We start from the raw sequence: 27,175 nt of genomic DNA, 5'->3' as shown, positions 1-27,175 counted from the left end.
ATGTTACATAACATACAGAACAATGTGTATTCTTAAAATACAAAATATTTAGGAAGAAAAATACCATATTTCGTATAATATACAATATAACTGTTAAATCATATTTATGCTCTGAAAAACAGTCTTTGTTATATTAGTGTCTAGTTTCAAGGTTAAACCACTCTCTGGAAAGCCATAGCTAAATGTTTTAGCATGGTACAGCAATATAAAACCAAACAAAGACATATAGGCAATAAATGTTCAAGCATAACAGCAGACTCCTTAAACACAACTACTGTTCTGCTTTTAGATGCATTCAATGGGCAACTGTGATTGCTAATAGTGCAAAGAGCTGCAGAATGTCCAAGAACATATTCACCTGCAACATACATTTAATTGCACTTATAATATTGACCATTCTGTTTGTATGTTATACCATACATCTTGCATTTATAGAAGTTCATGTAAAAAAGAAACAGTATTATTAACTGTAGTAGTTTCTCCTTGACAGAGAACCCATACAGTATCTGCTTCTTTGTGCTCATTGAACAATGGTGGTTCACTAATGGTTGATGGCTTGATTCTCTTCTTGCTTATATTGTAGCAAGATACAGTAAAGCGATTGACTAAGGCCTCTTTCACACTTGCGTTGTTGGGATCCGGCATGCACTTCCGTTGCCGGAGGTGCCCGCCGGATCCGGAAAAACGCAAGTGTACTGAAAGCATTTGAAGACGGAACCGTCTTCCAAATGCTTTCAGTGTTACTATGGCACCCAGGACGCTATTAAAGTCCTGGTTGCCATAGTAGGAGCGGGGAGCGGGGGAGCGGTATACTTACAGTCCGTGCGGCTCCCGGGGCGCTGCAGAATGACGTCAGAGCGCCCCATGCGCATGGATGACGTGATCCATGCGATCACGTGATCCATGCGCTTGGGGCGCCCTGACGTCACTCTGGAGCGCCCGGGGAGCTGCACAGACGGTAAGTATACTGCTCCCCCGCTCCCCACTGCACTTTACCATGGCTGCCAGGACTTTAGCGTCCTGGCAGCCATGGTAACCATTCAGAAAAAGCTAAATGACGGCTCCGGCAATGCGCCGAAACGACGTTTAGCTTAAGGCCGGATCCGGATCAATGCCTTCCAATGGGCATTAATTCCGGATCCGGCCTTGCGGCAAGTGTTCCGGATTTTTGGCCGGAGCAAAAAGCGCAGCATGCTGCAGTATTTTCTCCGGCCAAAAAACGTTCCGTTCCGGAACTGAAGACATCCTGATGCATCCTAAACGGATTTCTCTCCATTCAGAATGCATTAGGATAATCCTGATCAGGATTCTTCCGGCATAGAGCCCCGACGACGGAACTCTATGCCGGAAGACAAGAACGCAAGTGTGAAAGAGCCCTAATAGTGACCCTGATAGACAGATGTTTCACTGGTGGTTGATGCCCTGCTTCTTCTTCATGCTCATTTGTACTCTCTTAACCATGTCCCTTGTGAGTGACTTCATAAGTAATAATGCCGCCTTTTTAGACCAGTGCAATGATAATGCCTTCATATGCCCCTTTGAATGTAAAAATGTCCCATGGGTGCTCCCTAAAAATATTAAGGATCACTTAGTGCCCACTAAAAAGTAATAATGTCATCTTAGTGTCTACTAAAAAGTAATAATGCCACCTGAGTGCCTCCTAAAATGTAATGCCCCTTGTGCATATATTACAGAGTAATAATGCCCCTTGTGCTGTTTAATAAGTAATAATACTCCTTGTGCCCCCTTAAGTAATAATGTCTTTAAGTAATAATGCCCCCTGTGCCTCCTTAACCCCTTAGTGACCACTAATACACCTTTTTATTGACGTAAACAAAGGGGTTTTAGCTAAACAGCTGGCTATAATCCATCATTACATGTACCCAAAATGGTGCATTAAAAACTATAACTTGTCCTTCAAAAAATAAGACCTCATATAAGTACATTGATGAAAAAACTAAAAAGTTATAGCTTTTGGAATGTAATAAAAAAGGGTGGTTACTAAGGGGTTAATAAGTAATAATGCCCCCTGTGGCTCCTTAATAAGTAATAATGCCCCCTGTGCCCCATAATAATGTTCCTTGTGGACCCTTAAAGGGCACATGTCAGCAGATTTGTACCTATGAAACTGGCTGACCTATTGTATGTGCACTTGGAAGCAGAAGGCATCTGTGTTGGTCTCATGTTCATATGGTCCCTTTATATGGGGTGATACAGCAACAGATTGTCAGAAAGGAAACATTCATTCCCGCCAATTGTTTGCTTGCTGGTGGAGGAGACCGCTGCATTTACAACCAGCAATTGCCTCCACAATACGAGGAGTAACGATGGCTAATGCCATCTCTCGTCCCCATACAGACTCGTCGTTTGCTGGCAGCAGATGCTGTTTACACAGCGCGATCTGCTGCGGGCAAATGATAATTTTTGTGACTGCATAAATGATCTACTACCCAATGAGCGCACATTTTACTTGTTCATCGGGTAATTGACAGTACATTTACACCACCAGGAGCATTTTTATGAACACTCGTGATTATCTGCGGAACTCTCTGCCAGTATAAAGCGCTCTTTAGATAATAATTGCCACCAGAAAAAAGATCTAAATAAAACTTGCACTAACCACACCTCAATCCCCCTATGAGTGTGACGAGTCATCTTTGCAAAGTTAAGGCTACTTTCACACTAGCGTTCGGAGCGGGTCCGTCTGATGTTTCATCAGACGGATCCGCTCCTATAATGCAGACGTTTGCATCCGTTCAGAACGGATCCGTCTGCATTATAACTTAGAAAAATTTCTAAGTGTGAAAGTAGACTGAGCGGATCCGTTCAGACTTTACATTGAAAGTCAATGGGGGATGGATCCGTTTGAAGATTGAGTCATATTGTGTCATCTTCAAACGGATCCGTCCCCATTGACTTACATTGTAAGTCTGGACGGATCCGCTTGCCTCCGCACGGCCAGGCGGACACCCGAACGCTGCAAGCAGCGTTCAGGTGTCCGCTCGCTGAGCGGAGGCTGAACGCTGGCAGACGGATGCATTCTCAGCGGATCCGCCTCCACTGAGAATGCATTAGGGCCGGACGGCTGCGTTCGGGCCGCTTGTGAGCCCCTTCAAACGGAGCTTACGAGCGGACACCCGAACGCAGGTGTGAAAGTAGCCTAACTTCTTGGCGCAGATCTCTTAGATCTCTGAATTGTGTTGTTCCTCTGTTATTCTCTGTCCCGTCATTGCTGATGGTATAAGACTGTTTAGTGACACCAGGGTCATCGAATGACAGCTGCACACAACAACATTGCATATAACTCAGGGTATTGCATTGTAATGAAGCTATACTCAATATTTTAAATTAATTAGTCATGTTACAAAAGGTTTCCATATAAGCCATCACATGTTCAAAAAGTTCTAAGTGATTTGTTTTATGAGTGAATCAAGTTACTGTGCTATAACAGACCCTCAAGGAAAGGTGACAACTCCTGTACAAATTCAATAACTTATAGGTGACATGTCCAATGATATGTTTTTCCTTTATTTCTCAAGCCAACCCAGACCACCATGACATCTTCTCCTGAAACTGCAGTGTTTCTTGTGGGGAAAACTTTCCCTCTTTGCTTTTGCAGCTATCTCCAGCTTCAACAGAAACAAGAAAAAAGTGCAGACCCCAGAGAAACATTAGTTTAAACCTCAGAATAGAATCCTAAATTAATACCAGTCCTTCAGATTCTGCTGACTGTAGCTGTGCATGCACTAGATATGTTCAGTAGCAGATGCAGCCAGAGAAAACATTGTTCTGAATTATATAGCAGTACAGCTTGTCAAAAAAATGTAGACGTAAGAGCTGTCAAATTCCTCAAGGGTTGTGTGTCACGTAGAGTAATAGAGTGCACAATACATGTACAATACACACTGGTGGACCCCAGTGGAGTGCAGCAATATAAGTAATATACCACAACATACATATTCATGCCATTCAAAACATTCATGCCACATACATACTGTGGAAGATATATCAAAATGTGTTCAAGATAAAGAGTTACTGCTTTTATTTCACAAACTGCCAAAATGAAAGCTAAACTATGATTGCTATGGGCAACTGCTGTACTTTTCCCTTGATCAGATTTGATAAGTCGTCCCCACTATACATTCTGACAAATGCAGTTACCACACGCAAAATATTAACACTTATATATACTTATTTTAAATATGTATAGCTACCATATGTAAGTGTGTTATTCAGACATATATACTTTACGGTGTACTTGACCTTACAAATACATATTGAAAAACATTCCATACCGATATTGCGGTTTATTATTCGGATATATGGTACATACCATACCCTCAGTTTATTATAAAGACATACACATACCACATGCATAACCATGTTTAAAACACACTATATACATGTATGCTCATTCATACGACCAGAGCTTTTAAGATATCCAATTCTAAATCTATAGGCATTAATATAGAGCCGCCCCCCCCCCCCCCTCCCTTGCAGCTAAAATATCCTCCACTCTTGTAGGAAGGCTTTCTACAAGATTTTGGCGTGTGTCTGTGGGAATTTTTGCCATCCAGAATAGCATTTATGAAGTCAGAAACTGATGTTGTATCCGAGGGTCTGACTCACAATCTCAGTTCTAGTTCACCCCAAAGGTGTTTGATGAGGTTGAGGTCAGAGCTCTTTGCAGGTCAGTCAGGTTTTTCCACACCAAACTCTCCCAATCATGCCTTTATGGACCTGACTTTGTGCACTGGGGCACAGTCATTCTGGAGCAGATAAGGACCTTCCCTAAACTGGTCCCTACAAAGTTTGAAGCATACAATTGCCCAAAATGTCTTGGTATGCTGAAGCATTAAGATTTTTCTTCACTGGAACTATGGGGCCTAGGCCAACCCCTAGAAAACAACCCCATAGCAGAGTCCAGTCGTGGCATCTGATGCTTGACATTCTACTTTGTGATGTAAGGGTTGCATGCCGATGATCCACCAACCAATGCATAAAGCTCTTAGAACACAGTTTTGTGCTCATGTTAATGTGAGAAGAAGTTTGGAACTCTGCACTGCAGTTATTGAGTCCGCAGAGCATGGGTGACTTCAAAGCACTATGTGCCTCAGCACATGGCCACTTATTTCTGTAACGTTACATGTTCTGAATTGCTGTGCTTCCTAAATGCTTTCAATTTGCAATAATACCAGTTGATTGTGGAATATCTAGGAGGGAAGAAATTTCACAAACTCATTTGTTGCAGTGGTGGCATCCTATTACAGTGCCATGCTCAGATTCAGTGAGTATTTTTGAATGAACCTTTAACAAATGTTTTTAAAGGCAGTACTTAATTTTATATACCAGTGGCAATGGGACTGAATGGAAAAACTTAAATTCAATCATTAAGAAGTGTGTCCCAATACTTTTATCCACATTCAGTCTACAAACCGGATTCCAAAAAAGTTGGGACACTATACAAATCGTGAATAAAAACTGAATGCAATGATGTGGAGGTGCCAACTTCTAATATTTTATTCAGAATAGAACATAAATCACGGAACAAAAGTTTAAACTGAGAAAATGTACCATTTTAAGGGAAAAATATGTTGAATCAGAATTTCATGGTGTCAACAAATCCCCAAAAAGTTGGGACAAGGCCATTTTCACCACTGTGTGGCATCTCCCCTTCTTCTTACAACACTCAACAGACATCTGGGGACCGAGGAGACCAGTTTCTCAAGTTTAGAAATAGGAATGCTCTCCCATTCTTGTCTAATACAGGCCTCTAACTGTTCAATCGTCTTGGGCCTTCTTTGTTGCACCTTCCTCTTTATGATGCGCCAAATGTTCTCTATAGGTGAAAGATCTGGACTGCAGAATGGCCATTTCAGTACCCGGATCCTTCTCCTACGCAGCCATGATGTTGTGATTGATGCAGAATGTGGTCTGGCATTATCTTGTTGAAAAATGCAGGGTCTTCCCTGAAAGAGATGACGTCTGGATGGGAGCATATGTTGTTCTAGAACCTGAATATATTTTTCTGCATTGATGGTGCCTTTCCAGACAGGCAAGCTGCCCATGCCACACGCACTCATGCAACCCCATACCATCAGAGATGCAGGCTTTTGAACTGAGCGTTGATAACAACTTGGGTTGTCCTTGTCCTCTTTGGTCCGGATGACATGGCGTCCCAGATTTCCAAAAAGAACTTCGAATCGTGACTCGTCTGACCACAGAACAGTCTTCCATTTTGCCACACTCCATTTTAAATGATCCCTGGCCCAGTGAAAACGCCTGAGCTTGTGGATCTTGCTTAGAAATGGCTTCTTCTTTGCACTGTAGAGTTTCAGCTGGCAACGGCGGATGGCACGGTAGATTGTGTTCACTGACAATGGTTTCTGGAAGTATTCCTGAGTAGAGTTGAGCGAACACCTGGATGTTCGGGTTCGAGAAGTTCGGCCGAACTTCCCGGAAATGTTCGGGTTCGGGATCCGAACCCGACCCGAACTTCGTCCCGAACCCGAACCCTATTGAAGTCAATGGGGACCCGAACTTTTGGGCACTAAAAAGGCTGTAAAACAGCCCAGGAAAGAGCTAGAGGGCTGCAAAAGGCAGCAACATGTAGGTAAATCCCCTGCAAACAAATGTGGATAGGGAAATAAATTAAAATAAAAAATAAAAAAATAAAAATGAACCAATATCAATTGGACAGAGGTCCCATAGCAGAGAATCTGGCTTCACGTCAGCAGAGAATCAGTCTCTTCATGCCATAGCAAAGAATCTGGCTTCATGTCAGCAGAGAATCAGTCTCTTCATGCCATAGCAGAGAATCTGGCTTCATGTCAGCACAGAATCAGTCTTCATGTCATAGCAGAGAATCAGGCTTCACGTCACCCACCACTGGAACAGGCCACTGTCACATATTTAGGCCCCGGCACCCAGACAGAGGAGAGAGGTCCCGTAACAGAGAATCTTGCTTCATGTCAGCACAGAATCAGTCTTCATGTCATAGCACAGAATCAGGCTTCACGTCACCCACCACTGGAACAGGCCACTGTCACATATTTAGGCCCAGGAACCCAGGTAGAGGAGAGAGGTCCCGTAACAGAGAATCTGGCCTTATGTCAGCACAGAATCAGTCTTCATGTCATAGCAGAGAATCAGGCTTCACGTCACCCACCACTGGAACAGGCCACTGTCACATATTTAGGCCCAGGCACCCAGGCAGAGGAGAGAGGTCCCGTAACAGAGAATCTGGCCTTATGTCAGCACAGAATCAGTCTTCATGTCATAGCAGAGAATCAGGCTTCACGTCACCAACCACTGGAACAGGCCACTGTCACATATTTAGGCCATGGCACCCAGACAGACGAGAGAGGTCCCGTAACAGAGAATCTGGCCTTATGTCAGCACAGAATCAGTCTTCATGTCAAAGCAGAGAATCAGGCTTCACGTCACCCACCACTGGAACAGGCCACTGTCACATATTTAGGCCCCAGCACAAAGACAGAGGAGAGAGGTCCCGTAACAGAGAATCTGGCCTTATGTCAGCGCAGAATCAGTCTTCATGTCATAGCAGAGAATCAGGCTTCACGTCACCCAACACTGGAACAGGCCACTGTCACATATTAAGGCCCAGGCACCCGGGCAGAGGAGAGAGGTCCCGTAACAGAGAATCTGGCCTTATGTCAGCACAGAATCAGTCTTCATGTCATAGCAGAGAATCAGGCTTCACGTCACCCACCACTAGAACAGGCCACTGTCACATATTTAGGCCCCGGCACCCAGACAGAGGAGAGAGGTCCCGTTACAGAGAATCTGGCTTTATGTCAGCGCAGAATCAGTCTTCATGTCATAGCAGAGAATCAGGCATCACGTCACCCACCACTGGAACAGGCCACTGTCACATATTTAGGCCTAGGCACCCAGGCAGAGGAGAGAGGTCCCGTAACAGAGAATCTGGCCTTATGTCAGCACAGAATCAGTCTTCATGTCATAGCAGAGAATCAGGCTTCACGTCACCAACCACTGGAACAGGCCACTGTCACATATTTAGGCCCCGGCACCCAGACAGAGGAGAGAGGTCCCGTAACAGAGAATCTGGCCTTATGTCAGCACAGAATCAGTCTTCATGTCAAAGCAGAGAATCAGGCTTCACGTCACCCACCACTGGAACAGGCCACTGTCACATATTTAGGCCCCAGCACCCAGACAGAGGAGAGAAGAGAGGTCCCGTAACAGAGAATCTGGCCTTATGTCAGCGCAGAATCAGTCTTCATGTCATAGCAGAGAATCAGGCTTCACGTCACCCACCACTGGAACAGGCCACTGTCACATATTTAGGCCCAGGCACCCAGGCAGAGGAGAGAGGTCCCGTAACAGAGAATCTGGCCTTATGTCAGCACAGAATCAGTCTTCATGTCATAGCAGAGAATCAGGCTTCACGTCACCCACCACTGGAACAGGCCACTGTCACATATTTATGCCCCGGCACCCAGACAGAGGAGAGAGGTCCCGTAACAGAGAATCTGGCCTTATGTCAGCGCAGAATCAGTCTTCATGTCATAGCAGAGAATCAGGCTTCACGTCACCCACCACTGGAACAGGCCACTGTCACATATTTAGGCCCAGGCACCAAGGCAGAGGAGAGAGGTCCCGTAACAGAAAATCTGGCCTTATGTCAGCACAGAATCAGTCTTCATGTCATAGCAGAGAATCAGGCTTCACGTCACCCATCACTGGAACAGGCCACTGTCACATATTTAGGCCCCGGCACCCAGACAGAGGAGAGAGGTCCGTAACAGAGAATCTGGCCTTATGTCAGCACAGAATCAGTCTTCATATCATAGCAGAGAATCAGGCTTCACGTCACCCACCACTGGAACAGGCCACTGTCACACATTTAGGCCCCGGCACCCAGACAGAGGAGAGAGGTCCCGTAACAGAGAATCTGGCCTTATGTCAGCGCAGAATCAGTCTTCATGTCATAGCAGAGAATCAGGCTTCACGTCACCCACCACTGGAACAGGCCACTGTCACATATTTAGACCCAGGCACCCAGGCAGATGAGAGAGATCCTGTAACAGAAAATCTCGCCTTATGTCAGCACAGAATCAGTCTTCATGTCATAGCAGAGAATCAGGCTTCACGTCACCCACCACTGGAACAGGCCACTGTCACATATTTAGGCCCAGGCACCCAGGCAGAGGAGGGAGGTCCCGTAACAGAGAATCTGGCCTTATGTCAGCACAGAATCAGTCTTCATGTCATAGCAGAGAATCAGGCTTCACGTCACCCACCACTGGAACAGGCCACTGTCACATATTTAGGCCCCGGCACCCAGACAGAGGAGAGAGGTCCCGTAACAGAGAATCTGGCCTTATGTCAGCGCAGAATCAGTCTTCATGTCATAGCAGAGAATCAGGCTTCACGTCACCCACCACTGGAACAGGCCACTGTCACATATTTAGGCCCAGGCACCCAGGCAGAGGAGAGAGGTCCCGTAACAGAGAATCTGGCCTTATGTCAGCACAGAATCAGTCTTCATATCATAGCAGAGAATCAGGCTTCACGTCACCCACCACTGGAACAGGCCACTGTCACACATTTAGGCCCAGGCACCCAGGCAGAGGAGAGAGGTCCCGTAACAGAGAATCTGGCCTTATGTCAGCACAGAATCAGTCTTCATGTCATAGCAGAGAATCAGGCTTCACGTCACCAAACACTGGAACAGTCCACTGTCACATATTTAGGCCATGGCACCCAGACAGAGGAGAGAGGTCCCGTAACAGAGAATCTGGCCTTATGTCAGCACAGAATCAGTCTTCATGTCAATGCAGAGAATCAGGCTTCACGTCACCCACCACTGGAACAGGCCACTGTCACATATTTAGGCCCCAGCACCCAGACAGAGGAGAGAGGTCCCGTAACAGAGAATCTGGCCTTATGTCAGCGCAGAATCAGTCTTCATGTCATAGCAGAGAATCAGGCTTCACGTCACCTAACACTGGAACAGGCCACTGTCACATATTAAGGCCCAGGCACCCGGGCAGAGGAGAGAGGTCCCGTAACAGAGAATCTGGCCTTATGTCAGCGCAGAATCAGTCTTCATGTCATAGCAGAGAATCAGGCTTCACGTCACCCACCACTGGAACAGGCCACTGTCACATATTTAGGCCCAGGCACCCAGGCAGAGGAGAGAGGTCCCGTAACAGAGAATCTGGCCTTATGTCAGCGCAGAATCAGTCTTCATGTCATAGCAGAGAATCAGGCTTCACGTCACCCAACACTGGAACAGGCCACTGTCACATATTAAGGCCCAGGCACCCGGGCAGAGGAGAGAGGTCCCGTAACAGAGAATCTGGCCTTATGTCAGCGCAGAATCAGTCTTCATGTCATAGCAGAGAATCAGGCTTCACGTCACCCACCACTGGAACAGGCCACTGTCACATATTTAGGCCCAGGCACCCAGGCAGAGGAGAGAGGTCCCGTAACAGAGAATCTGGCCTTATGTCAGCACAGAATCAGTCTTCATATCATAGCAGAGAATCAGGCTTCACGTCACCCACCACTAAAACAGGCCACTGTCACATATTTAGGCCTAGGCACCCAGGCAGAGGAAAAAGGTCCCATAACAGAGAATCTGGCCTTATGTCAGCACAGAATTAGTCTTCATGTCATAGCAGAGAATCAGGCTTCACGTCACCAACCACTGGAACAGGCCACTGTCACATATTTAGGCCCCGGCACCCAGACAGAGGAGAGAGGTCCCGTAACAGAGAATCTGGCCTTATGTCAGCACAGAATTAGTCTTCATGTCAAAGCAGAGAATCAGGCTTCACGTCACCCACCACTGGAACAGGCCACTGTCACATATTTAGGCCCCAGCACCCAGACAGAGGAGAGAGGTCCCGTAACAGAGAATCTGGCCTTATGTCAGCGCAGAATCAGTCTTCATGTCATAGCAGAGAATCAGGCTTCACGTCACCCAACACTGGAACAGGCCACTGTCACATATTAAGGCCCAGGCACCCGGGCAGAGGAGAGAGGTCCCGTAACAGAGAATCTGGCCTTATGTCAGCACAGAATCAGTATTCATGTCATAGCAGAGAATCAGGCTTCACGTCACCCACCACTGGAACAGGCCACTGTCACATATTTAGGCCCGGCACCCAGACAGAGGAGAGAGGTCCCATAACAGAGAATCTGGCCTTATGTCAGCGCAGAATCAGTCTTCATGTCATAGCAGAGAATCAGGCTTCACGTCACCCACCACTGGAACAGGCCACTGTCACATATTTAGGCCCAGGCACCCAGGCAGAGGAGAGAGGTCCCGTAACAGAGAATCTGGCCTTATGTCAGCGCAGAATCAGTCTTCATGTCATAGCAGAGAATCAGGCTTCACGTCACCCAACACTGGAACAGGCCACTGTCACATATTAAGGCCCAGGCACCCGGGCAGAGGAGAGAGGTCCCGTAACAGAGAATCTGGCCTTATGTCAGCGCAGAATCAGTCTTCATGTCATAGCAGAGAATCAGGCTTCACGTCACCCACCACTGGAACAGGCCACTGTCACATATTTAGGCCCCGGCATCCAGACAGAGGAGAGAGGTCCCGTAACAGAGAATCTGGCCTTATGTCAGCGCAGAATCAGTCTTCATGTCATAGCAGAGAATCAGGCTTCACGTCACCCACCACTGGAACAGGCCACTGTCACATATTTAGGCCCAGGCACCCAGGCAGAGGAGAGAGGTCCCGTAACAGAGAATCTGGCCTTATGTCAGCACAGAATCAGTCTTCATGTCATAGCAGAGAATCAGGCTTCACGTCACCCACCACTGGAACAGGCCACTGTCACATATTTAGGCCCCGGCACCCAGACAGAGGAGAGAGGTCCCGTAACAGAGAATCTGGCCTTATGTCAGCGCAGAATCAGTCTTCATGTCATAGCAGAGAATCAGGCTTCACGTCACCCACCACTGGAACAGGCCACTGTCACATATTTAGGCCCAGGCACCCAGGCAGAGGAGAGAGGTCCCGTAACAGAGAATCTGGCCTTATGTCAGCACAGAATCAGTCTTCATATCATAGCAGAGAATCAGGCTTCACGTCACCCACCACTGGAACAGGCCACTGTCACACATTTAGGCCCCGGTACCCAGACAGAGGAGAGGTTCATTCAACTTTGGGTTGCCCCGCAATATAATGGTAAAATGAAAATAAAAATAGGATTGAATGAGGAAGTGCCCTGGAGTAGAATAATATATTGTTAAGGGGAGGTAGTTAATATCTAATCTGCACAAGGGATGGACAGGTCCTGTGGGATCCATGCCTGGTTAATTTTTATGAACGTCAGCTTGTCCACATTGGCTGTAGACAGGCGGCTGCGTTTGTCTGTAATGACGCCCCCTGCCGTGCTGAATACACGATCAGACAAAACGCTGGCCGCCGGGCAGGCCAGCACCTCCAAGGCATAAAAGGCTAGCTCTGGCAACGTGGACAATTTGGAGACCCAGAAGTTGAATGGGGCCGAACCATCAGTCAGTACGTGGAGGGGTGTGCACAGGTACTGTTCCACCATGTTAGTGAAATGTTGCCTCCTGCTAACACGTTCCGTATCAGGTGGTGGTGCAGTTAGCTGTGGCGTGATGACAAAACTTTTCCACATCTCTGCCATGCTAACCCTGCCCTCAGAGGAGCTGGCCGTGACACAGCTGCGTTGGCGACCTCTTGCTCCTCCTCTGCCTTCACCTTGGGCTTCCACTGGTTCCCCTGTGACATTTGGGAATGCTCTCAGTAGCGCGTCTATCAACGTGCGCTTGTACTCGCGCATCTTCCTATCACGCTCCAGTGTAGGAAGTAAGGTGGGCACATTGTCTTTGTACCGGGGATCCAGCAGGGTGGCAACCCAGTAGTCCGCACACGTTAAAATGTGGGCAACTCTGCTGTCGTTGCGCAGGCACTGCAGCATGTAGTCGCTCATGTGTGCCAGGCTGCCCAGAGGTAAGGACAAGCTGTCCTCTGTGGGAGGCGTATCGTCATCGTCCTGCGTTTCCCCCCAGCCACGCACCAGTGATGGGCCCGAGCTGCTTTGGGTGCCACCCCGCTGTGAACATGCTTCATCCTCATCCTCCTACACCTCCTCCTCATCCTCGTCCTCCTCGTCCTCCAGTAGTGGGCCCTGTCTGGCCACATTTGTACCTGGCCTCTGCTGTTGCAAAAAACCTCCCTCTGAGTCACTTCGAAGAGACTGGCCTGAAAGTGCTACAAATGACCCCTCTTCCTCCTCTTCCTCCTGGGCCACCTCCTCTTCCATCATCGCCCTAAGTGTTTTCTCAAGGAGACATAGAAGTGGTATTGTAACGCTGATAACGGCGTCATCGCCACTGGCCATGTTGGTGGAGTACTCGAAACAGCGCAACAGGGCACACAGGTCTCGCATGGAGGCACAGTCATTGGTGGTGAAGTGGTGCTGTTCCGCAGTGCGTGCAGCAGCTGAAACTCCACTATGGCCTGCTGCTGCTCGCACAGTCTGTCCAGCATGTGCAAGGTGGAGTTCCACCTGGTGGGCACATCGCATATGAGGCGGTGAGCAGGAAGGCCGAAATTACGCTGTAGCGCAGACAGGCGTGCAGCAGCAGGGTGTGAACGCCGGAAGCGCGAACAGACGGCCCGCACTTTATGCAGCAGCTCTGACATGTCGGGGTAGTTGCGAATGAACTTCTGCACCACCAAATTCAGCACATGCTCCAGGCAAGGGATGTGCATCAAACCGGCTAGTCCCAGAGCTGCAACGAGATTTCGCCCATTATCGCACACCACCAGGCCGGGCTTGAGGCTTACCGGCAGCAACCACTCGTCGGTCTGTTGTTCTATACCCCGCCACAACTCCTGTGCGGTGTGGGGCCTGTCCCCAAAACATATGAGTTTCAGAACGGCCTGCTGACGTTTACCCCGGGCTGTGCTGAAGTTGGTGGTGAAGGTGTGTGGCTGACTGGATGAGCAGGTGGAAGAAGAGGAGGAGGAAGCTGAGTAGGAGGAGGAGGAGACAGGAGGCAAAGAATGTTGCCCTGCGATCCTTGGCGGCGGAAGGACGTGCGCCAAACAGCTCTCCACCTGGGGCCCAGACGCCACTACATTTACCCAGTGTGCAGTTAGGGAGATATAGCGTCCTTGGCCGTGCTTACTGGTCCATGTATCTGTGGTTAGGTGGACCTTGCCACAGATGGCGTTGCGCAGTGCACACTTGATTTTATCGGACACTTGGTTGTGCAGGGAAGGCACGGCTCTCTTGGAGAAGTAGTGGCGGCTGGGAACAACATACTGTGGGACAGCAAGCGACATGAGCTGTTTGAAGCTGTCTGTGTCCACCAGCCTAAATGACAGCATTTCATAGGCCAGTAGTTTAGAAATGCTGGCATTCAGGGCCAGGGATCGAGGGTGGCTAGGTGGGAATTTACGCTTTCTCTCAAATGTTTGTGAGATGGAGAGCTGAACGCTGCCGTGTGACATGGTTGAGATGCTTGGTGACGCAGGTGGTGGTGTTGGTGGTACATCCCATGTTTGCTGGGCGGCAGGTGCCAACGTTCCTCCAGAGGCGGAGGAAGAGGCCGAGGCGGCGGCAGCAGCAGAAGAGGCCGAGGTGGCAGCAGCAGAAGAGGTAGCAGGGGGAGCCTGAGTGACTTCCTTGTTTTTAAGGTGTTTACTCCACTGCAGTTCATGCTTTGCATGCAGGTGCCTGGTCATGCAGGTTGTGCTAAGGTTCAGAACGTTAATGCCTTGCTTCAGGCTCTGATGGCACAGCGTGCAAACCACTCGGGTCTTGTCGTCAGCACATTGTTTGAAGAAGTGCCATGCCAGGGAACTCCTTGAAGCTGCCTTTGGGGTGCTCGGTCCCAGATGGCGGTCAGTAGCAGGCGGAGTCTCTTGGCGGCGGGTGTTCTGATTTTGCCCACTGCTCCCTCTTTTGCTCCGCTGTTGGCTCGGTCTCACCACTGCCTCTTCCTCCGAACTGTGAAAGTCAGTGGCACGACCTTCATTCCATGTGGGGTCTAGGACCTCATCGTCCCCTGCATCGTCTTCCACCCAGTCTTGATCCCTGACCTCCTGTTCAGTCTGCACACTGCAGAAAGACGCAGCAGTTGGCACCTGTGTTTCGTCATCATCAGAGACGTGCTCAGGTGGTATTCCCATGCCCTCATCATCATGAAAAATAAGTGGTTGTGCGTTAGTGCATTCTATCTCTTCCACCCCTGGGGAAGGGCTAGGTGGATGCCCTTGGGAAACCCTGGCAGCAGAGTCTTCAAACAGCATAAGAGACTGCTGCATAACTTGAGGCTCAGACAGTTTCCCTGATATGCATGGGGGTGATGTGACAGACCGATGGGCTTGGTTTTCATGCGCCATCTGTGCGCTTTCTGCAGAAGACTGGGTGGGAGATAATGTGAACGTGCTGGATCCACTGTCGGCCACCCAATTGACTAATGCCTGTACCTGCTCAGGCCTTACCATCCTTAGAACGGCATTGGGCCCCAACAAATATCGCAGTAAATTCTGTTGGCTAATGGGACCTGAGGTAGTTGGTTCACTAGGACGTGTGGCTGTGGCAGAACGGCCACGTCCTCTCCCAGCACCAGAGGGTCCACTAACACCACCACGACCATGTCCACGTCCGCGTCCCTTATTAGATGTTTTCCTCATTGTTCCCGTTCACCACAATTTTGAGAATGGCAAATTTGGGAATAGTTTTTCACCCCAGAACAAAAACTGTGCTTTTACGGTCACTACAAATATCTTGACCAGCTCAAACAGTACAGATTTGGTTGAATAGAAATGTGAGACCTATTTTTTTTTGCGCTGTGTGACAGGTATACGTTTAATTACAGAATTAGACTTGTATCTGCACGGTAGCGTGTGTGTTAAGTTTTTCTGAATGACACTATCAGCACCTTGAATCTAAGATATCTTTTTTGGGATAGATTTCAAGTAGGCCTCATATAGCATAAACTACTTATTTTGAGAATGGCAAATTTGGGAATAGTTTTTCACCCCAGAACAAAAACTGTGCTTTTACGGTCACTACAAATTACTTGACCAGCTCAAACAGTACAGATTTGGTTGAATAGAAATGTGAGACCTATTTTTTTTTGCGCTGTGTGACAGGTATAGGTTTAATCACAAAATTAGACTTGTATCTGCACGGTAGCGTGTGTGTTAAGTTTTTCTGAATGACACTATCAGCACCTTGAATCTAAGATATCCTTTTTGGGATAGATTTCAAGTAGGCCTCATATAGCATAAACTACTTAATTATTTTGAGAATGTCAAATTTGGGAATAGTTTTTCACCCCAGAACAAAAACTGTGCTTTTACGGTCACTACAAATAATTTGACCAGCTCAAACAGTACAGATTTGGTTGAATAGAAATGTGAGGCCTATTTTTTTTGCGCTGTGTGACAGGTATACGTTTAATCACAGAATTAGACTTGTATCTGCACGGTAGCGTGTGTGTTAAGTTTTTCTGAATGACACTATCAGCACCTTGAATCGAAGATATCCTTTTTGGGATAGATTTCAGGTAGGCCTCATATAGCATAAACTACTTATTTTGAGAATGTCAAATTTGGGAATAGTTTTTCAACCCAGAACAAAAACTGTGCTTTTACGGTCACTACAAATAACTTGACCAGCTCAAACAGTACAGATTTGGTTGAATAGAAATGTGAGACCTATTTTTTTTTTGCGCTGTGTGACAGGTATACGTTTAATCACAGAATTAGACTTGTATCTGCACGGGAGCGTGTGTGTTAAGTTTTTCTGAATGACACTATCAGCACCTTGAATCGAAGATATCCTTTTTGGGATAGATTTCAAGTAGGCCTCATATAGCATAAACTACTTATTTTGAGAATGTCAAATTTGGGAATAGTTTTTCAACCCAGAACAAAAACTGTGCTTTTACGGTCACTACAAATAACTTGACCAGCTCAAACAGTACAGATTTGGTTGAATAGAAATGTGAGACCTATTTTTTTTTTGCGCTGTGTGACAGGTATACGTTTAATCACAGAATTAGACTTGTATCTGCACGGTAGCGTGTGTGTTAAGTTTTTCTGAATGACACTATCAGCACCTTGAATCTAAGATATCCTTTTTGGGATAGATTTCAAGTAGGCCTCATATAGCATAAACTACTTATTTTGAGAATGTCAAATTTGGGAATAGTTTTTCACCCCAGAACAAAAACTGTGCTTTTACGGTCACTACAAATAACTTGACCAGCTCAAACAGTACAGATTTGGTTGAATAGAACTGTGAGACCTATTTTTTTTTTGCGCTGTGTGACAGGTATACGTTTAATCACAGAATTAGACTTGTATCTGCACGGTAGCGTGTGTGTTAAGTTTTTCTGAATGACACTATCAGCACCTTGAATCTAAGATATCCTTTTTGGGATAGATTTCAAGTAGGCCTCATATAACATAAACTACTTAGTTATTTTGAGAATGTCAAATTTGGGAATAGTTTTTCAACCCAGAACAAAAACTGTGCTTTTACGGTCACTACAAATAACTTGACCAGCTAAAACAGTACAGATTTGGTTGAATAGAAAAGTCAGGTCTATTTTTTAGGCGCTGGGTGACAGGCTCAACTTGCCCCTGATGTAGTATATGGCCAAAAAATAACCACACTATTGATGGTTAAATGCACTTGGGTGACACAGGCTCAGCCTGCACCTGATGTAGTATATGGGCAAAAAATAACCACACTGTTTATGGTTAAATGCACTTGGGTTACACAGGCTCAGCCTGCACCTGATGTAGTATATGGGCAAAAAATAACCACACTGTTGATGGTTAAATGCTCTTGGGTGACACAGGCTCAGCCTGCACCTGATGTAGTATATGGCCAAAAAATAACCACACTGTTGATGGTTAAATGCACTTCGGTGACACAGGCTCAGCCTGCAGCTGATGTAGGATATAGCAAAAAATAACCACACTATTGATGGTTAAAAGCACTTGGTTGTAGCTTGTGGTGGCGCACCACAAGCCACAAAATGGCCGCCGATCACCCCAGAAAAAAGTGATCTAAAAACGCTCTGGGCAGCCTAAAAAAGTGAGCAAGTCGATATTAGCACTTCAATGATCCACAGCTGGAGATCGATCACAGAATGAAGTCTTTTGGAGGAGTTAATCTGCCCAATCTCGCCCTAACGTCGCAGCAGCAACCTCTCCCTATGCTTGAATCAGCAGAGTGATGTGCAGCGTTACCTGACCCAAGCTTATATAGAGGCTGGGTCACATGCTGCACTGGCCAATCACAGCCATGCCAATAGTAGGCAAGGCTGTGATGGCCTCTTGGGGCAAGTAGTATGACGCTTGTTGATTGGCTGCTTTGCAGCCTTTCAAAAAGCGCCAAGAAAGCGCCGAACACCGAACCCGAACCCGGACTTTTACGAAAATGTTCGGGTTCGGGTCCGTGTAACGGACACCCCAAAATTCGGTACGAACCCGAACTATATAGTTCGGGTTCGCTCATCCCTATTCCTGAGTAGTGATGAGCGGCAGGTGCCATATTCGATTTCGACGAAATTCGCGAATATTCGATAGAATATTCGTTTTATATTCGTCGAAATCGAATATTCGTCATTATTCTTGTTGTCACGATTAATATGCGATTTAAATAATCGCGTATTGCGATTTTAACTTAAAAGGCTACTCTCCTATTGAAATAGCAATGCGATTAATTCAAGTTATAATAATCGAATTTCGATTTTAACTTAGCACTGCTATATTCCATATTCGTAAATTCTAGCTTAATATGGAATATAGCAGTGCTAAGTTAAAATCGAAATTCGATTATTATAAAAATAATTTTTTTTTTTTTTTTTTTTTTTTTTTTTTTTTTTATTGTTATATTTTTTTCTTTCCCACTTCCCTAAAGTTGTTCTTACCTGTCCTTTGGATTCCTGGCTTCCTGGCTGCTCCAGTCAGTGCCCGTTGCCGCTTCTGCCGACTTCCGTGCTCATGGAGCGTCCCCATCACCATGGGAACGTCTCCATATACTAGAATGTACTGTCGGATTTGAGAATTACGTGAAAAATCGCAATTCGATTATTTCAAGTTATAATAATCAAATTTCGATTTTAACTTAGCACTGCTATATTCCATATTAGGCTATGGAATATAGCAGTGCTAAGTTAAAATCGAAATTCGATTATTATAACTTGAATTAATCGAATTGCGATTTGAACTTGGACCTGGTTTACTATGGTTGGCTTGGTAGAATTAGCGAATATGACGAATGTATTCAACATATTCCACAAAACGAATATAACGAATGTATTCGTCATATTCCACAAAACGAAGATAACAAAGTATTCTGCATCTTCGTTTTAGCTACCTATTCGTCAACTTCGCTAATTCTAGCAATCATATAGGAAAGTTTACTATAGAGACAGCTAAGTTTAATTCGCTATGCGATTATATGACTGCTTTTTTTAAATAAAAAAATAGAATAATTATAATACCTGATAATTATTATAATTATTCTATTTATAAAAAAAAAAGCAAAGTAATATAATCGCATAGCGAATTAAACTTAGCTGTCTCTATAGTCAACTTTCCTATATGATTGCTAGAATTAGCGAAGTTGACGAATAGGTAGCTAAAACGAAGATGCAGAATACTTCGTTATCTTCGTTTTGTGGAATATGACGAATACATTCGTTATATTCGTTTTGTGGAATATAACGAATATATTCGTCATATTCGCTAATTCTACCAAGCCAACCATAGTAAACTAGGTCCAAGTTGAAATCGCAATTCGATTAATTCAAGTTATAATAATCGAATTTCGATTTTAACTTAGCACTGCTATATTCCATAGCCTAATATGGAATATAGCAGTGCTAAGTTAAAATCGAAATTCGATTATTATAACTTGAAATAATCGAATTGCGATTTTTCACGTAATTCTCAAATCCGACAGTACATTCTAGTATATGGAGACGTTCCCATGGTGATGGGGACGCTCCATGAGCACGGAAGTCGGCAGAAGCGGCAACGGGCACTGACTGGAGCAGCCAGGAAGCCAGGAATCCAAAGGACAGGTAAGAACAACTTTAGGGAAGTGGGAAAGAAAAAAATATAACAATAAAAAAAAAAAAAAAAATATTCAAGTTATAATAATCGAATTTCGATTTTAACTTAGCACTGCTATATTCTATAGCCTAATATGGAATATAGCAGTGCTAAGTTAAAATCGAAATTCGATTATTATAACTTGAAATAATCAAATTGCGATTTTTCACGTAATTCTCAAATCCGACAGTACATTCTAGTATATGGAGACGTTCCCATGGTTATGGGGACGCTCCATGAGCACGGAAGTCGGCAGAAGCGGCAACGGGCACTGACTGGAGCAGCCAGGAATCCAAAGGACAGGTAAGAACAACTTTAGGGAAGTGGAAAATAAAAAAATATAACAATAAAAAAAAAAATATTAAAAAAAAAAAAAACGAATATTCGAAATATCGAATTTATATCACTATATTCGAAATATTCGCGAATTAGCGAAGTGCCGATATTCGCGAAAAAAATTCGATATTCGAATATTCGCGCTCAACACTATTCCTGAGCCCATTCTGGGATTTCCTTTACAGTAGCATTCCTGTTTGTGGTGCAGTGTCGTTTAAGGGCCCGGAGATCACGGGCATCCAGTATGGTTTTACGGCCTTGACCCTTACGCACAGAGATTGTTCCAGATTCTCTGAATCTTCGGATGATGTTATGCACAGTTGATGATGATAGATGCAAAGTCTTTGCAATTTTTCGCTGGGTAACATCTTTCTGATATTGCTCCACTATCTTTCTGCGCAACATTGTGGGAATTGGTGATCCTCTACCCATCTTGGCTTCTGAGAGACACTGCCACTCTGAGAAGCTCTTTTTATACCCAATCATGTTGCCAATTGACCTAATTAGTGTTAATTGGTCTTCCAGCTCTTTGTTATGCTCAAATTTACTTTATCCAGCCTCTTATTGCTACTTGTCCCAACTTTTTGGGGATTTGTTGACTCCGTGAAATTTTGAATCAACGTATTTTTCCTTTAAAATGATACATTTACTCGGATTAAACATTTGATCTGTCATCTACGTTCTATTACAAATAAAATATTGACATTTGCCATCTCCACATCATTGCATTCAGTTTTTATTCACAATTTGTTTAGTGTTTCAACTTTTTTGGAATCCGGTTCGTACACACCATACAGAAACACATATATATATATACAGTACAGACCAAAAGTTTGGACACACCTTCTCATTCAAAGAGATTTCTTTATTTTCATGACTATGAAAATTGTAGATTCACACTGAAAGCATCAAAACTATGAATTAACACATGTGGAATTATATACATAAGAAACAAGTGTGAAACAACTGAAAATATGTAATATTCTAGGTTCTTCAAAGTAGCCACCTTTTGCTTTGATTACTGCTTTGCACACTCTTGGCATTCTCTTGATGAGCTTCAAGAGGTAGACCCCTGAAATGGTTTTCACTTCATAGGTGTGCCCTGTCAGGTTTAATAAGTGGGATTTCTTGCCTTATAAATGGGGTTGGGACCATCAGTTGCATTGAGGAGAAGTCAGGTGGATACACAGCTGATAGTCCTACTGAATAGACTGTTAGAATTTGTATTATGGCAAGAAAAAAGCAGCTAAGTAAAGAAAAACGAGTGGCCATCATTACTTTAAGAAATTAAGGTCAGTCAGTCAGCTGAAAAATTGGGAAAACTTTGAAAGTAAGGGCTATTTGACCATGAATGAGAGTGATGGGGTGCTGCGCCAGATGACCTGGCCTCCACAGTCACCGGACCTGCCCCAATCGAGATGGTTTGGGTGAGCTGGACCGCAGAGTGAAGGCAAAAGGGCCAACAAGTGCAAAGAATCTTTGGGAACTCCTTCAAGACTGTTGGCAGACCATTTCAGGGGACTACCTCTTGAAACTCATCAAGAGAATGCCAAGAGTGTGCAAAGCAGTAATCAAAGCAAAAGGTGGCTACTTTGAAGAACCTAGAATATGACATATTTTCAGTTGTTTCACACTTGTTTGTTATGTATATAATTCCACATGTGTTAATTCATAGTTTTGATGCCTTCATAGTCATGAAAATAAAGAAAACTCTTTGAATGAGAAGGTGTGTCCAAACTTTTGGTCTGTACTGTATATGTATATATATATATATATATATATATATATATATATATATAGACATATTAGCTCCAAGGCTGCATCTTGTATTCAAGTCATCAGCAGGGCCATCATCAGCCGACTTCTAAGGATAGTACAGTACATAATGAGCAGTCCGGGGCCAGGGGCGTACATAGAAATCACTGGTCCCCATAGCAAGAATCTGAATTGGGCCCCCTAACCACGCCCACTACCCACCCCTGGCCCATCCCACCTTCTGTCCTGGCTCCTCCCCTGCCACACCCCATTTGCCATTAAAGAAATGTATACATGACCTACTGAAACCGTTAGGAATAAATCTTTTTATTTTTTTATTTTTTATTAACCAATTTTGTTTCAGTAACTAAAAAACTATTTAGACATAAAAAAAACTATACATATGTGGTATCATTGCAATCGTACTGACCCAGAAAATGAAGAGCACAGGTCAGTTTTGCCACAAAGGAAATGCCATAGAAACAAAACCCATAAAACGGTGAAGAAATTGCATTTGTTTTTTTTTCAAACTCCTCCCCATTTGAAATAGTTTTGCCCACTTCCCACTACATTGTATGCAATATTAAAGTACAACTTCTCCCGCAAAAAATAAGCCCTCCTACATCTATGTCAATGGAAAAATAAAAAAGTTATAGCTGAAAGAAGATAGGGGAAAAAAATAAAATGAAAAAATGAAAAAAATAAAAAAAATAAAACGCCGGTACCCTAAGGGTTAAAAGGGTTATCCAACCCCTATTTTGCAACCCAAAATGCCCAGGCACCGCATACAGTGGGGGGAATTATAGGGGTTGGTTGGATAACTCCAATAATTCCTTGCTGCTGATGCTGAGGGTGCACATAGCTCCCCCCACCCCGCAAGGTGACTGATGTGCTGGTGGGGTCCTGTAGGCTAATAGAGGACTAGAGGACTCAGGAGTACAGTGTGCTTCCCCCCCATGTCCCTTGGGGGGAGGAGTAGGAGGAAAGAATACTGTCATTTTGAGTCCTCTGTGAGCCTACAGGCCCCCCCCAAAACCCCACTGTTTGCTCAGCTGCTGCCCTCCCCCCATCAAAAATATCCATATCCATCCAACCTGAACTTTTTATTAAAAGTGAAGCTCTACTGTTGCACACTACCTGAGTAAGTGTTTATTCTGTCCCGGTCCTTCAGTCTGGGACGTGGGCGGGGGGGCTGCGCTCACTCACTGACACTGGCTGAGTGATGACTTGAGGGCCGAGGGCCCGAGGCAGATGGCGGGGAGCACACACTGAGGGCAGAGAGAGGATAACTACTGCCACGCTGAGTGCGCGCCTCTGTGTGTGCTTCAGTGCTTGAGCCTGCGCTGCTCCTGCTGCCTGCCAGCAATACACTGGCCAATCAGCAGCAGGATCTTTGCGCTGCTAAATTCTGATTGGCCAGTGTGAAATGCAGCAGAGAGTAGATGCAGTGCCTGGGAGCCCGCAGCCCGGATCATATGGAGGTCAGACAGGGGGAGGGATCGCAATCGCATCATCCCCGGGGAGGGGGGGGGCCCGCTGGGAGAACACAAGAGGGCAGGCCACGGGCCGTCTCATACCCCAGCCAATAAACTGAGTCTTGAGCAAAGTAGACATAGGGGGCGGGGCCTTCCTTGTGCTCCGGGCCCCCCTGTGCCACGGGCCCCATAGCAACGGCGTGGTCTGCCTATATTGGTAGTACGCCACTGTCTGGGGCAATGTCCCAGAAAAAATATATAAATATTGCCGAGAAACTCAGAGTAGCATACGAGGCTCTTGCTCTCTCTCATATATAAAAAAAAATATGGGTTTGTTAGAATCCAATATTTTTGGAAAATTTGGTCAAATCAGGTTAATTCAGAATGGATTTGCTCATCCTTAGTGCTGAAATTTAAAAACAGACATGTCCACGTGTAGTGAATGAGAAATGTTAGAGTGCCCCCCAATCCAATCTCCCCTCCTCAGAACCCTATGTCAGATCCTCAGACCCTAATATCAAACCACAGATCTGACCTCCATATCAAACCTCAGATGAGACCCCTATCAGACTTCCATGCTAGACCCCCGGATATCAGACCTCAGAACAGACCCCTTTTAGACCTCCATGTCAGACCCCCATATCAGATCTCAGAACAGACTCCCTTTAGCAGTGTCGGACTGGGGTATCTAGGGACCACCAGTAAAATTTATTTTGGGGGCCCACCGTACGGATACATTCAAATATTATAAATAATCTAACAAGTTTTTTATATGAACATCGGCTGGTTGAGGTGCTGTACATTGAACATATGTATGTAGTGTACTAAATCTAATGTGTTATGTTCCACTTGTGCAGGGGGTGGGAGACTAGGGGCCCACCTTGCTCAGGGGCCCACCGGGTGATTCCCCTGTAACCCTGTGGGCCAGTCCGAGCCTGCCCTTTAGATCTCCATGTCAGACCCCTATATCAGACCTCAGATCAGATCCCAAATATATGTATTAACATAATTCTCCTTCTTTGCCACTACTGTGCAGTTCCAGCAGTATCTTCTGCAGTTACACTCCCAAGTTTCCTCTGGGCCCGTGCTGCACTGTGACCTGACTGCATACAACATCAGAATCAACAAAGAGAGACAGCCGGCACTCCAATATTGATACGCGGTGCACGTGTCAGCGTCGGCGTCCCACAAACATCCAGAGAAAAGGACCGGAACTCGCTGAAGTGGATACTTCTTTTCTTATTTATTGCCACATGAAAGAACAAGTAAGTGACGTGTTTCGACTCTAATCGAGTCTTTGTCAAACAAGTAAAGGAGCAAGCAAACAAAATTTAAATAGCCTGGAGTCATTATGTATGACATCAGGTCGTCAAGGCAACATGTAAACAAAAGGAAATGACGATACAAAAAATACAAATGGGAATACACAGTTACACACAGAAAAATCTATTATTAGACAAATTAGTACACTCATTTTGCTATTATGTCAGTCATAGATACAACATTTGGTTAGTTGTTAAAGGGACAGCACTCAATAAAAACCTGAAATGGTAGTTGCAATATTCGTCGCGTTTTCTGTAAAAAAGGGTAGAAAATATTTTTAGTGATAAATATTCACCACATAAATAATCAATAATAAATCATGGATCCAAATAAGGATCCACGAGATATTCGTGACATCTAGGGAAAATACATCACAGCAGAGAATTAAGCTCGTACTCGCGATTCAGGCCATTTGGGTCCAAGGTCTGCAACCTATGGATCCAGAAGGCCTCACGTTTTTTCAACATCCGAATCCTATCACCACCCCTCCATGGTGGTAAAACTTGTTCTATGATTTGGAAACGTAGTTGGGAGACATTATGATGGCATTGTTCAAAATGAAAAGGAATTGGTAGTAATAGGTTCTTTTTCCGTATAGTTGACTTATGTTTACAAAATCTGTCTTTCATCCGAGTTGATGTCTCACCAACATATACCCGCCCACATGGGCACTTCAATATGTATATAACAAAATTGCTATTACACGTGAAAAAACCTTTAGTGAGAAATGTTTTCCCTGTGTGTGGATGAGTAAGGTATTCTCCCCTGACAACACTAGAGCAATGGATGCATTGCAAACAAGGAAATGTGCCCTTCCTGGGTGTGGATATTGTCATTTGTCGTGATACACTTTTACAGCTCCCTAAGTCGGCTCTAATAATAGTATCTCTAATATTTTTAGGCCTTTTGTAACATACCATAGGTAAACTCTGAAATTCCTGTACTGTTGGGTATTCCTTCCTCATGATGTCCCAATGTTTATTAATGACACTCCTGAATTTATTAATCCAAGGGTGGTACTTCCCTATGAACGGTATACGTGCCTATTTGTTTGATGTTGTACTGATCCAGACACTGTGTTGATCAGCTTGTCACATTCATGTTTAAACAGGGATTCTGGATACCCTCTTGTTAGGAATTTTTTTGTCATATCCTCAAGTCTGGTCTCCTTGACCATGGGATCTGAGACTATTCTGTCTATACGCCGAAATTGTGAATATGGTAAGGATTGTTTAACCGCAGATGGATGATTACTTGTAAAATTCAGAAGACTATTTCTGTCGGTTTCCTTGACTTATAAGTCAGTCTGTACCAGACCTCCTTCTTTATGAATTATCCAGGTGTCCAGGAAATGTATCCTCTTGCTATCCCAGTGTATGGAAAATTTGAGTTCTTCCCATATGGAATTCAAGAAGGTAGAAAAGTCGAGTAAGGATTTAATGCCGCCCCGCCATACGCAAAAAAATATCGTCGATAAAACAACGCCACAAAATGCAATTTTTCTTATAAGATTCATTACCATAAATATATGTGTGTTCAAACCAAGCCATATAGCAATTTGCGTATGGTGGTGCGGCATTCAAACCCATCGCGGTTCCCCGCCGCTGTTGGTAAAATGTATCCTAAAACAGGAAATAGTTTTCTTTCAATACAATTTCAAAAAGTTGCATGAAGAACTCCTTCTCTTGGGATGTGTAAATGGAAGACTCAAGAAGCTATTCCACTGCTGTAAGACCCTTTTTGTGTTCTATTGAGGTGTACAGACTGCATACGTCAAAGGTCACCAACTGATCGTCACTCTGCACTATGAGATTCTGGATTTCTCTAAGAAAGTGGCTAGTGTCCAGCAGAAAGGAAGGTGTATTTTTGGTCAAAAGTGTAAGAACCTTTTCCAAAAATATAGCAGGTGGAGACAGAATAGAATCAGTGGACACCACTATAGGACGTCCTGGGGAATGTGTTAGAGATTTATGAATTTTCGGTAAGATAAAAAAAAACTGTGTTATTGGATGTTGATTAATAAAAAAATTACTCAATTTGTCATCTAGCACATCTCTATCCCTAAACTCTGTCACAACATCAATGAGTTTCCGCTAATTGACCCAAAATTTCTGCAACATAATAATCCTTATCTATCAGAACAAGGGCACCC

This window comes from Bufo bufo, chromosome 1 (assembly GCF_905171765.1).
Source record: "Bufo bufo chromosome 1, aBufBuf1.1, whole genome shotgun sequence".
Taxonomy (NCBI): Eukaryota; Metazoa; Chordata; class Amphibia; order Anura; family Bufonidae; genus Bufo; species Bufo bufo.
Note: the sequence above shows the minus strand (reverse complement) of the source record.